At 34.3% G+C, this 13,254-nt stretch overlaps 1 long non-coding RNA gene across 2 annotated transcripts; it reads right to left on the reverse strand.

Annotated features, from left to right (window-relative positions):
• Nucleotides 1-759: 759 nt before the first annotated feature.
• Nucleotides 760-4,491, reverse strand: LOC109001025. Of its 2 annotated transcripts, none has more exons than XR_004802203.1 (3): nucleotides 3,548-4,491; nucleotides 3,377-3,445; nucleotides 760-1,580 (listed from the first exon to the last, which is right to left on the reverse strand). It is a non-coding gene; the product is annotated as an uncharacterized LOC109001025 (long non-coding RNA). The 2 variants fall into 2 exon arrangements; XR_004802202.1 differs by lacking the exon at nucleotides 760-1,580 and adding an exon at nucleotides 2,266-2,495.
• Nucleotides 4,492-13,254: the final 8,763 nt, after the last annotated feature.

Raw genomic sequence — 13,254 nt, forward strand, 5'->3', positions numbered from 1 at the left:
TACCAGCAATCATTGAAATTTATGTTATAATGGAGACAACAAATTGCACGGTACGTACGTACCTTAACACTATCTGATCTAAAATTACTACTAAATTTAAGGACCTTTTTTCAAAGATTAAAAAAGATCTAGAATTATATTAGGAAGAGAGATCAGAGAGAGTCATTCATCAATAACCCTGAAAACTGGGAAAATTTGATAACTAGATCAGGAACATTGAAGAGCCAGGCCAGGCCAGGGACAAATTAAGGTGGAGAGAAATTATTGGTATCACAGCATGCATATATATGGCTAGCGAGGACAGTACTAGTGATTCTTTAATTCAAAAGGCCTGGCATGCACATCGATCAAAAGCTATAAATGAGCATACAAGCAATATTTTTTATCACATCATCATCATCATCATCATACATAAATATATATATATATATACACGCACACAAGCTAGCACTAGTGATATCACATCATGTATGTGTTCTTAATATATTCAGCGCCGAACTGAGGGTGGAAAAGCCTACCAATTACCGTGCATGAACTTGGTCTTCTTAATTATTTCATGTATCATGTATGTGTTCAAGTTTCAAAATGCTCAAAAATGCAATAACATGCATGCTTAAAGCTTATAGCTAGCCCACCAATTAACATGTCGACTTTGAGCAATTCTTGAACCCACATAATTTTTTTTTGTCGAGTAAAAGTATCTTGAACCTCATTTTTTTTAAGTAAATTAAACAGAATGGATTTATTACTAGTCCGAACCTGAACCTGTCGAATATCTTGAACCAGATAATTAATCACATATATATGAGATTTCTTTTCCTTTTTGCTTCACAAATTAAATAAGGTAGCTTTATTATCTCCAAGGTCAATAAGAAACACTTTTTGAAAGCTAAAAAGAAAGTGTTTTGATGGACAATAAGAACTACGATTTCATTCTTCAACCACAACCATCACTTTCCTTATCCCCTGGTATATATGCACCTCCTAGCCATTGTGAAAATACCATCCATGGCCGCCAAACTCGAATTCATCATTTATCATAACATACCAAAGACCTTTATCAAACACCACCACAATCCACAGTACCTATCTACCCCAAAAATGCAAACCAGCAAAAACCCAACAAACCAGCCATCACCACCCATCATATTAAGATCTCCTCACAATCAAACTCCTTAACACCCAACCCCAATAGGGAAACTAATGCCACCCTCGACATGACCTGTTGGCCAAAGAAAGAACAAAATTTCTAACCCCAATGCCCGATCTTATTCAAAACCACCACCACCAATTTTGCCCAATAACTCAAAAGAGCTCGCTATGTCTTCCCTCTCCAATTCATACCTCATCCTCCTAGGGTATCAAAACAACCAAAAAGACCATCCTCAAGCCCTATCATTCACATTGATATCATCATCCAATGGTCATTTACTTCCTTAAAGACAAAAGCTCCAATAAATCAACAAATTTGTCATCCAACTACTCCTCTGTTGAAGGTGGCGTGCACCACACTATCTTTAGGCAGAGATGAAGTCAAAAAGGCAAATGAAGGAAATGAGGGTGCCGAAGATGACGGACTCCTACCACACAAAAAGCACATTTGTTAGTGAATTCCACCCTTAAGCAAACAAAAGCTCATGAGATTTGATACCCATACCCACCCCTCATAAACCTCAAAGCCAGTGGTTCTGAAGTAGCTCATCATTTGAAAAAGACTAGTTGTAATTGAACATGACCAATTAATATCAATGACATTTCTTAATTAAGCCCACCAACATGCAGAATGCATTTCTTCAACTGATCCATATAATCACATTCAAGATTCCTTTCCATTTCTTCCATCTAAAAAATTATGTACCTTTCCATCTTTTGTATAGATCCTATGTACATGGGCTATGCTTAATGCTTTCATTAATAAAAATTCTTGATTACTTGTAAAAAAACAATGCTACTCTTTCCTCCCCATGCATATATAAGGATTCTCTAGCTCCTATTTCATAGGTTAATTATGATTGCATTATTTGTATCCAGAGTTTATTATTATTTTTAAATGAGAGAACTCCCCTTTATTTGGTTAGTTATTAATTTAATGTCCCGATCGATTTTTTTTATTATTTAATTAAATGTGGAAATGATGGATAAATGGTAGATTAAATATAGTATGTCCACCCGAATCAGCATATTCTTTTGTTTTGCGCCATTATGCACGAGAAAATATAAGACCCTGATAAATATATAATACATAGATACATAGATACATAATACGTACACACTCACACACATATCTGTATAATATAGGCAGACCAAGCAAGATATTACATAGGTTTTGAAAAAAAATAACCTTCAGTATATTTTGATCAATAAGCAAAAGAAGAAATTAAAAAGGGTTAATGATGGCTTTTAAAATATTGAAATCAAGTTGCTTTGAACCTCAAGCAAAATTAACATCTTCCCTCCTCCCGAGAAAATTCTCCAGAATTGAGCTTATGAATTTCCTACACATTGATTTAGAAGGGGCATTATTATATATAATTACAAAAAAAGTCCTCGATCTACATATTATTTCAAGCATTCATTACCACTGGCTAGCTAGCATATGTCTAACGAAAATTCATCTTGATGGACATCTAATAACTTCATCAGGGATCAATTGGAAACCATAGTATATACTAGCTTATGCAATCCAAGAAAAATGTAAAATGCCGAATTCATGCATTCATTCATGATTAACATCTATTCTAAGTTCATCCAACTACTCTTCGATCCATTTTGATGAGCATCCACCAACTACGCGTACTATTCCAACTCCTTATAATTTTTTCATACAACTTACTTCCAATATGTTGCGACTAAATAAATAAGAGTATTAAATGTAAATACCGAACACAATAGAGGAATAGCAAAATATATAATGCATGCATGTCACATGTTGTCTGGTCTTAAACAAAATCATATATGAATAGCAGTAATTAAAATATATATATGTACTAAAATAAGACGACAACATGGCCTAAACCTGTATTGCAGTAATTAAAATATAGATCCCCAAAAAAAACAGATGAAAAATCAGAAAGTAATTTATAATGCCAAGGATCGTGATTCTTTTTTTAACCATGCAACTGATGGGAGTCTCATCATACGTACATGATCATTAGATGATAACAATATTAAAGATAAAAATCATCTCTAATTAAATTTCTAAAATTAACATAATTAGAATATTAAAAACAAGACATGATTAATAAATAATTAATAATCAAAACCTCGTAATATGTTAAAAACTCTAGTATAGGACGACGGCACTGAAAATGTGCCAGCAATATTGTCAACGTTTTAACATACGGTAAACAAAATTCTGAATTGCAAATTGAATTACCTTGTAAAACATAGGATTAGTTGAACATTCCATTTTGCGGCCTAGGCATTTGGCAGTAGACATAAATGTCTGAAATTGAATCGTCACTAGAAGTTAGAACATATAATTAATGAAATGTTGTAACTGATCAGCATAAAATAGTAGTAGTAGTATTATAGCTAATACTCCTACCAAAGACCGCACAGATATATAAGATCAACATTGTCGAATACATTAATGAATACAGTATACGTGAGATAAACTCCTGCAGAAAGGTCAGATGAAACTTATCAGTACTTGGGTCTTGGAAAGAACGAATCCCAAAGCAAAATGATTGACAAAGTATGACTAGCTGATCTTTCGGGTGGAATTTTTCGATTCCATGTATCATGCAGAATCCAGACATCAAACTGAACTGATCACAAAAGACAACGTACAGCAAGTAAAGATTACCGATCTCAGCAAAATACTCATAAAAGAATAAGCCATCTATTTCTCTATTGATTTGCAAGTATTGAAATTATAAATTGTTGTTTATTTAAGATCAGGCACAAACCAAACTCTATCCAGTAGAAAAGAAGGGTTATTGGAAGCACGCGCGCCCAAACCTGTTTGACAATATAATTTCTGATCTGGAGAGAGTTCGATCTAGATATTGAAATGCTAGAACTTTTTTTCAAAGATCATATTGAAATTTGTGGTTTTCTGATCCAAAGACCCATCAGTACTAGGGATGTAAGGGACCAAATTTTTTTACAAGACTTTAGAGCTGGAAAACTCTGCACTCAGCCACTCATGCCAAAAGCGACCTCTCTTATGGCTAGAATAGGGTTTCAAATTAATATAAACAATAATATCTATCTGAAGCGAGAAAACAAGCAACCAGAACCTAGCTAGATTCAGGTGGAAACAGACCCCAAGCAGTATCAAATCTCGAGTGAAAAACGCATGCGCAGGAATAAAAAAAGGGGATGGCGCTACAAAGATGGCAAACTTCCAACTTATGAAGCAGAAAAAGGAATAGGATTATAGGAGGGAGTATTTGGTGAGGACCATACTACTCCTATCTAACGTAATGGTCCCATGTTATAAACAAGTTTTGCCGCTTAATCCACACAGTAATCGGGCGTAGCTTCTCGCGAAAACTACATCAAAAGTCACGCTTTCAACAATTAAATCTATAATATATATATATATATAAAATTAAGCATAAATTATTTGTCGAATTTCAAACACTAGACGCTGAAAACACCTGTTCACGATCCATCCAACCCTCGATTATCTTCGTCATCGGCTCTTGAAGTTGGAAGTCCCAGAAAGCCAAAAAAAAGATTATATAGGAAATATCAGAGAGAGACAGTGAGAGATAGGATCTCTGAAACAAAGGCAGGACGGAGGAGGGGTGATAATGGTTTGGACTTCTCCGGCACTGGAATCTGACAGAAAGACAAGCGAGCACGCAAAGCAATAGTATAGACTATACCGTGTGCCTCTGTGTGCTCACTCTCTTCTGTCAATTTCTATGCCCCAAAGAAACGGAAATCAGAGAGGAGTGGAAGCGAAAATGAGTAAAGATAAAAGGCTTCCCAAATGAGGAAACGAAAAGGCTTCAGCATACACACTCAAAAAAGATAGGAAAAAAAATATTTGAGTCAGATCTGAAACACAGTGGGGCACATTTAAGGAAAGCAACCAAAAGTCGCTAACAATCTGCGATCTTATTCTCGTTTGGTGTAGAACAGAGAAAAAGTAAGCATTTTTAGGGTTTTCTCAGACCAAGAAAAAATAAAACCCAGAAACCAAAGAAAAGAAAACCCATGATCATCTCTCTCAGGCTCTGCATTCACAACAACCTCCCTTGTACTCTCCTTCCTCTCTCATGCATGATGTACAGGTGTCGGTCATGACACGTCTCCATTAGCCTGACTTCTTTCGGAACAAATCAAACAGTACCGACGGATAGCACAGCGAATTGCACCCAAAAGGGCCAAAATACGGAACGGAAGGGCAGTGAACAAACAAAAGAATGAGGAAAGTAATGAGGGAGGAGCGGAGAGAGAGAGAGAGAGAGAGCTTTTATAATGTTTCGACAGAAAGAGTCAGTCACTCACCTGAGGCTAATCAATCCACGCTTTGCTCGTTGCTTTTTGTGTTGTTGTTTTTGCTTTTGGTCTGGCTATCTTTCTTTCTTATCACGACTCGGTACGTGCGTACGTCTCATGTGCGTGTGTGGTGGGATATTCTTCGCTAGTGTTCTCGATGTACTATTTATCTTTCTTGTTGAGGGAAGGCGACGAAGGAGCAAAGCAGTTCACGAAAGCGTTTTCGAGGTTAAAACTTAAAAAGGCCAGAGGGGATAGAGAGAGAGAGAGAGTGTGTGTGCAACTTGCATAGGGATCATTTGGTTGGTTGGCTCAGATACTTGTTGGATGGTACGTGTTGCTGTCATGGGTAGGTTGACCGGTGAAGGATTGTCAGCCGTTGATTCAACTCTCTGACGGGGACTAATCCCTGCCATCGGATCAATAAGACGTGGGGTCAGTGTCAAAGTGTGGCCGCTTTGTTACGGTCATCTGTCCCTAACATTGATCGGTAAAATATTTGTTGTGGGGCAGATGGGACTATGACTGCGTTTCCTTTTTGGCATTCTTTAAAGGGTAACTCCTTGCGACAACAATCGCCAAGCTGGCACCAATCACTATGTCCCTTTACACGTTTCACTTGAAAATCTTATCATTTTTAAGTGACATATATATATATATATATATGATCATATGTTGGGCTCTACAAATCAATTTAAAAACAAAAATTTTCTTTTATAATACTATAAATAGGCCAGTCAGTTTGATCTGGATTAATCTGCATATTTTGTATTAATATTATTATATCGATGACAGAATGATTAGATTATTACGTGAAAACTTCTAAGATTTTAAACTTTTTGTTGTAAAAATAAATGTTTAGATTCTATTTAGGAACACATGAATTATTATCAGATATATTTAAACTACTTTACTATTATTTATAAATAATTCACTGTTATTCACAAATAATTTAAAATATTCTTAACATACAAATACTGTAATCTCATTAAGATAGTTAAAATTAAATAAATATTCAAAAAATGTTTTTTAAAATAAAAATAAAACGTGTGTGGTCATGGTTACTGATGTTCATTTCTTTTGAGATGGATCGGAGGAGGGCGGACAGCTCCAGATAGATCAATGGGCTGCATGTCGTCTAAGAAAAATTCGATCAACATTCTATATACGGAACAGCTCGATGATCAGCCACCTGTCAACTTTATGTTAAATTTTAGTTACTTGTCTCTAAAATTGATCGATCGTTTTAGAATGATTGACATTAAATTTTAATACGACGTGACTACTGCAATTGCTTGATGGATTCATGACTAGGCTCAAAATACGTCCAAGGTCTAGCTGTACTGATCAGTTATATATAGGTACATTATATATATAATTAAACTGGTCCTACTTTATATATTATTATCATATAGTGTATGTAACAATTTCTTTTTAAATAAATTTAATAAATAGAATAAAAGCAACTTCATATAATCATGTTTTTTTCTACTTCAAATTAATTAATTATCAACTAATTCAAACAAAAGATTTAAAACAATTAATTCGGATGCGAGATATATATGTGTGTGTGTTACGACCTAGCTACGTACCGGTTCCTGGCCGCCATGATCTGTCCGGCCGGCCGGCCCCTGGAGAATACAGCTATGAATTAGATTGTTATACGTACGTCGTTCTTGAATTTAGATCATTTGACTTAATTGGAGATGATCAATACAGTATGTAACAAATTAGTACAATTTTTCATTAATTCAGTTAGTTTAATTAGACTCTAATCTCATGCATTACGGACACTTTCGAAGGATTCATGCATGCATGATGGATATTGGAATAGATTTTTGTATATACGAATGTAAAATATTAATTTTATATATCAATCAATTAAATGGAATATAACTAAAAATAATAAAATGCTAATCGACCGACATGAACAACACATGATGAGTTGATCATGACATGAATATTAGTTAATTTGACTTGAACGTACAGATGATGATCTAAATCTTAGTACGTACGTAGTTCTGATCAAGTACGTCCGGCCATTTTAAAGTTATTGATCGTTTCTCAAACAATAAATGATCGAAGAGATTTGAAATTCTGTGTATATGATATATTATATATATAGCACTCATGTACAGCTGATCTAATAATTAATAGCGCGCTGGTAATTCATGAGTGAAATTCAAACAGATAGATGGAGACAGCATCCGCGCACTGTACGTAATTGCTAGAAAGGCCAGCCGTTCCTGCATCCATTTAGAATGGCTGATCCATCGGCTAGCTAGTCTCTGTTTCTGCCCACAATATATATCATACATACATATATAGCTGGGGGAATAATATTTACACACATACACAGATATATAAATATATATATATATATATATATATGTTGTGTCTCTTAATTCCGAAATATTTTCATGGCATGAGAAATTGGAAGAAAAATAATTTTTTTTTTTTTTTTGTGGCATTTGATTAATTTATTTTTCTTACAATTGATATTACCATATATACAATATACGTACATCTCTGCCCTGCAAATTATAATTAGGGTAAACCATGCATGCATCATCAACCCATTCTACCTACAAGCTAGCACGTCAACATACATATATATATATATATATATATATATATATATGGTGGCCAACTTTCTCGAGATAGTGATCAAAATCAGGGATGATGGATGCATGGGGAATATATAATTCGCTGATCTTGAGGTTAAGGGTTGGATTTATATATGGTTGGATATCACGGAGCTCATGATCATCTTCTGAATGCACATTATAATTAATGGTTTTTATTTTCAGAACAATAAAAGAAAAAGAAAAAGAAAAAGAGAGGCTGTAAATTATGCATGGAAGGGAAGGAGCTGGCGATCAGTGGTTAGATTCTGAACCCGAAAAGAGGTCGGTCAGTATTCTCAGTACCTCTGGAGTCGCTTTAGGTGCAATATTTATTACCTTTCGCTGCATAGTGATCAGCTAGCGGGGACCGATTGTACCTTTTTCTGATATTTTGTTTTATTTTTTTGGAACGTATATATATTTCATTTTAGATTTTTTATATATATATGTATTGCATGTGGGCGATAAAAGGGCCGATCCTTTGGAGTCATAAGCATTAGTTAAGCTGCTAGTTAGTACAAAAACTACAACTTCATTCTGGTCCTAGCTAGTACATTTATGTCTGCAGCCTGCTTGCATATATAATGGTCGTAGTACATACATACATGCTCTTTCTGATCAAGGTTTAAAGGGGCATGCAGTACGTAGTACTACTACTGCAAACAGAGTTTTCACCCCTTCTTAAATTGACTTTTTTGGGTTACTCTTCCAGAATATATATCCACGGTAAAATGCATGATAACTTCAACCAGTTATCATTCCTATCACTAGCAGCTACCTCATATATACCCCATGCATTTCAATGCTTTTTTTCTTACTTCAACCAAAACAATTAACATATCTTCCTAATACTTAAAAGCGTGTATAAGATGAACAGTAGTGAATAGTGCCGTCCAACATCAAGCAAGACCGCGTCCCTCTCTCTGCGTCCTCAAAGCAAAACCACGACAAAATTATCACAAAATCACAACAAATTCATCACAAAAATACCACAAAGTGATCACAAAACCACGGCAAAACCAAAACCACGGCAAAATCAAGGCAAGACCGCGTCCCTCTCTCTGCATCCTCAAAGCAAACCACGGCAAAATCCCCACATCCCCACAAAATCACAGCAAATTCATCACAAAAATACCACAAAGTGATCACAAAATCACGGCAAAATCAAGGCAAGACCGCGTCGACCGTGTGTGAGAGGGAGAGAGCGTGAGAGACGTGAGGATGCATGGTGGCTCGGCTGGACGTGGGGATGGCTACGAGAGGTGGTCGGTGGCCAAAGGAGGTCCCGGTGGTGGTGCGGTGGCCAGAGGAGGTGGAGCTCGGCCGTGGGTGTGGAGAACCCGTGCAAGAGAGAGGTGGACTTCCTGGGGGCAAACGGCAGGGAGACGAAGGCCGAGCTCGCTGGAGGAGGATGGCCGGTCGCAGGGGAGGCTACCGTGGAGGTGGTGGCATCGGAGGACGGCACACGGCGACGCAGCAACATTAAGCCCATTCGGGCTGTGCACTACCGAGAGAGAGGAAGAGAGAGCGTGAGAGAGGGAGACCGGTGTGGAGGGACTCGCCGGAGTGAGGTGGTGCCGGTGGAAGGGGCGGTGAGACTCACCGGCGCACGGCGGCTCCGGGCTGGGCAGTGGAGGAATTCGGCATGGGGAGAGCGTACCGCGTACGCTGAAGGAGAGGGAGGAGAAAGAGAGAGATCGGGGGGGAGAAAAGTGAGGGAGGAAGAGAGAGGGGCAGGGTTTTATCGTAAAATACAACGTTTGGGATCTAAAATTTGTTTAAATTGTGTAGATTTTATACACTTTAAAATTATATAAATAATTTCTATTAAAATTTAGAGATATAATTATAAAATTGTAATATTTATTACTATAATAAATAATTTCTCTTGTTAAAATTTATATATAAATAATTTCTCTTATTAAAACACTGATTTAAACTAATTTAAAATTAAAATAATTAAAATATAAATAACAAATCATATATAAACTATCAAATTTAATTTATAAAATACTAATATTTCATCATTAAATAAATAATCAAATTTTATTAAATATTTTTAAGAAATTAATCTCAACCCCTCCTTTTAAGTCCTTAGATAAATATTTTAAGTCATTATTAAATATTTTTCAGATATTAAATAGCATATGATACATAAACTATCAAATTTAGTTTATAATCCGAAAATATGTCCTGAATGTATATTTCACTTTTTTTAAATTTTTTTTTTTATGTATATTTTTAATCATCATAAACATTTTTTTAAAAAATATAAAATTTACAACATCATTAAAAAATACTTCTTTAATCACTAGGTAAAAATAAAAAATAAAAAATTGGGCAAACGTCCCTTGGACGTTACCCACTGCTAGTATATATATATATATGCATATGGGATGCAGTATGTATGTACAGAAGAAAAATTAAACAAGTGCATGCAGTACTAGATCTTGCAGTTTCAATTGTTAAAAAAGAATTTGAGAAATTAATAAGGTGCTAGCTAGCTAGCTAATCCGAAAACTGCACGAATTTCTAATAAACAAATACTAACAGATCACAGAAAATTTATAAGCTGCTTGGATCTGCAGGAACAAGCTGAGACCATGCACGCCCAAAAAGCTAGAAATGTTGTAGACCTATATTATATATATACACACAAATCTAACTCGTCCTTTTTTTCATTTAAATATTTCAGGGCTTTAACTTTAGGGTTGTTGGCATATTGGACCACTGATTTTTTTATACTTATTATTATTATTATTATTAAAGTAATGATAAATATAATCGTGAGGTGTACAAGTAACGTGCAATTACTTTAAAAAAAAGTAAAATTTATTATTAAAAAATTAATTTTTTTCATATAGATTCCGTAGTTATTAACTTTTTTTAAAATGATTGTACGACACTTGTGCACTTACGATTACAAATATCATTTGTCTTATTATTATTATTATTATTATTAGTTTTGGGTGTTCATGAGAGGTTCACAATTTATCTCGACGGAAAAAAGCCAAAAGGAACTCTTGATAGCTGGGAAAAAATTATCGTGGAAATTAAATTAAATTACCATTTCATTCATCATGTGTATTGTTTTTGGTCATTGGACATGCACAAATGTATTTATTAACTCATGATGAAATCCTTTTATTTATCAGAAAAAATAAGTATCTTGATAAGTGCATGGGCAATTAGATCATCGATCCCTCGAAAACAAGGTCCCCGGGCCATTGCTTTTAGTCCTCATCGATCAGTTAGTTACATCCTATTAATATCTTAGAAAATGATTTACAAACTATATTTTTTACAGCACTTTACATAATTATATTTTAAATAAGAATTATTTTTATAAAATATCTTATAAAAATATCCTCATTTTATAAAAATACCCTCATTTTATAACATTGTTATACAATATATTATACAATATGCTACATATATATATATATATATGTATCGTTACTCTAATATCTTCCCCACAGTAGTACTACTTATGAATTCTGTATGCCATTGATAATCAAATAAATAAATCGAATTAAATTTCTGTAAGGGAATCTTGAAAAGTCATGGGCAATTACAACCTGCGACAAGTTTCCTGAGTTGCCTGCAATTTGCATGCAAACTGTTGGGGTACTGTAACGCCTTGAGGGGGATGAGACAATATTATCTATCCTAGCTATACCCAATACTTTCATGTTTTCTTGTTTATCCGAAAGCTTTCCGAATGAGGACAAAAGCTATATATATATATATATATATATATAGCTAGCTAGGACGGGAATTCCCATGGCGTTGCATGTTGTATATCTTTTGTGCGACAGCCAACACCTATGATCAATCTAATGTACATCATATGAAATTCATTCATGTTTTCTTTTTAGTTTTTCAGTTTTTTATGTTATTTGTTTTCTTTCAATTAGTTTTTAAATAACTTTTTAAGTATCTAGCTAGAGGATCGTAGAAATTGAACTAAAAACAACGTACTACTCTTCATACATACCATTAAATAACTTGTATTAACAAAATAACAAGTTATAATTGAACTAATATTTTAAAAAAATTATATTTATAGTTTTAAAGATATGCAAGTTTCGCATGCTTATTTAAAAAAAAATAGATAAATTTATAATCAACATGAAATAAATTATTTTTTTAATAATAAACTCTTTTTTTTTATACGAGTGCATGGGACTTACAAACCGTAAGATTGTTTAAGTTTCAATAAAAGGAAAAAATATATATATAAAACCCCCCTTCATCTACTAATACCCAATTTGCAATAACCACGTACACCCTATAATTTTGATAATCACCCACTTAAACTACCAAAAAATTGTAGTCTAGTAACTAAACAACTTGACATAAATATTTTTTATCAAGTATTAAAGAAGAAATTCTCTAAAAATATTTTTATCATATATAAATATTACGTCAAATGAGATTTCTTAACATTGCCTCAAGCTAGCTAGCGAAGTTTCCGCAGAGTACGTACTGAAATATCTATGCTAGTTATATATTCACGAAAATAGAACCATATATTAGTATAAGTTTAGCATCATGATTAATAGTAACTTTCATGGCAAATCAGAAAATAATGGGAATGGGTGTTATTGGAAGAAACCATAAGGGAGAGATTCTAATTTCTCTGTATGCTGCAAAGGAATTTATAGGTAAGCTGGCCTGACCTAGCTGAAGCTTGTGCTTCATGGAGGGCAATGGAGCTTTATATAAATATATATATATATATATTCTCTCAAATATCAGATTGGGAAGTTAGATTTATCTACTGATCAGAAGGCAATAGTGTGGCTCATGACTTGGCTAAGAGGCCGGCATTACAGATTGATATTGGAGAACAATGTTGGATTGAAGATGGACCAGTATCTGGAATTCATGTTAATTTCTCTTGTAAAGAAAGATATGGATTGTATTGATTAAACTCATTATTAATGAATGAGAAGAAGAATTATGATGTTTCAAAAAAAAAAAAAGCACCCCCTTATATATATATATATATATATAGGAATGCCACGTTCCCACTTCCTGCTTGACGTGGAATGCCACGTTCTAAGCATTTAAAAATTAAAAAAAAAAAAAAAGAGGCCGCCTGTTTGAGCATTTCATCTTCAACCTTTTTCGTCTTCAATAAACAAACCCGCAAACAAGAGAAACC

Source organism: Juglans regia, chromosome 8, assembly GCF_001411555.2.
Source record: "Juglans regia cultivar Chandler chromosome 8, Walnut 2.0, whole genome shotgun sequence".
In the NCBI taxonomy this organism is placed as follows: Eukaryota; Viridiplantae; Streptophyta; class Magnoliopsida; order Fagales; family Juglandaceae; genus Juglans; species Juglans regia.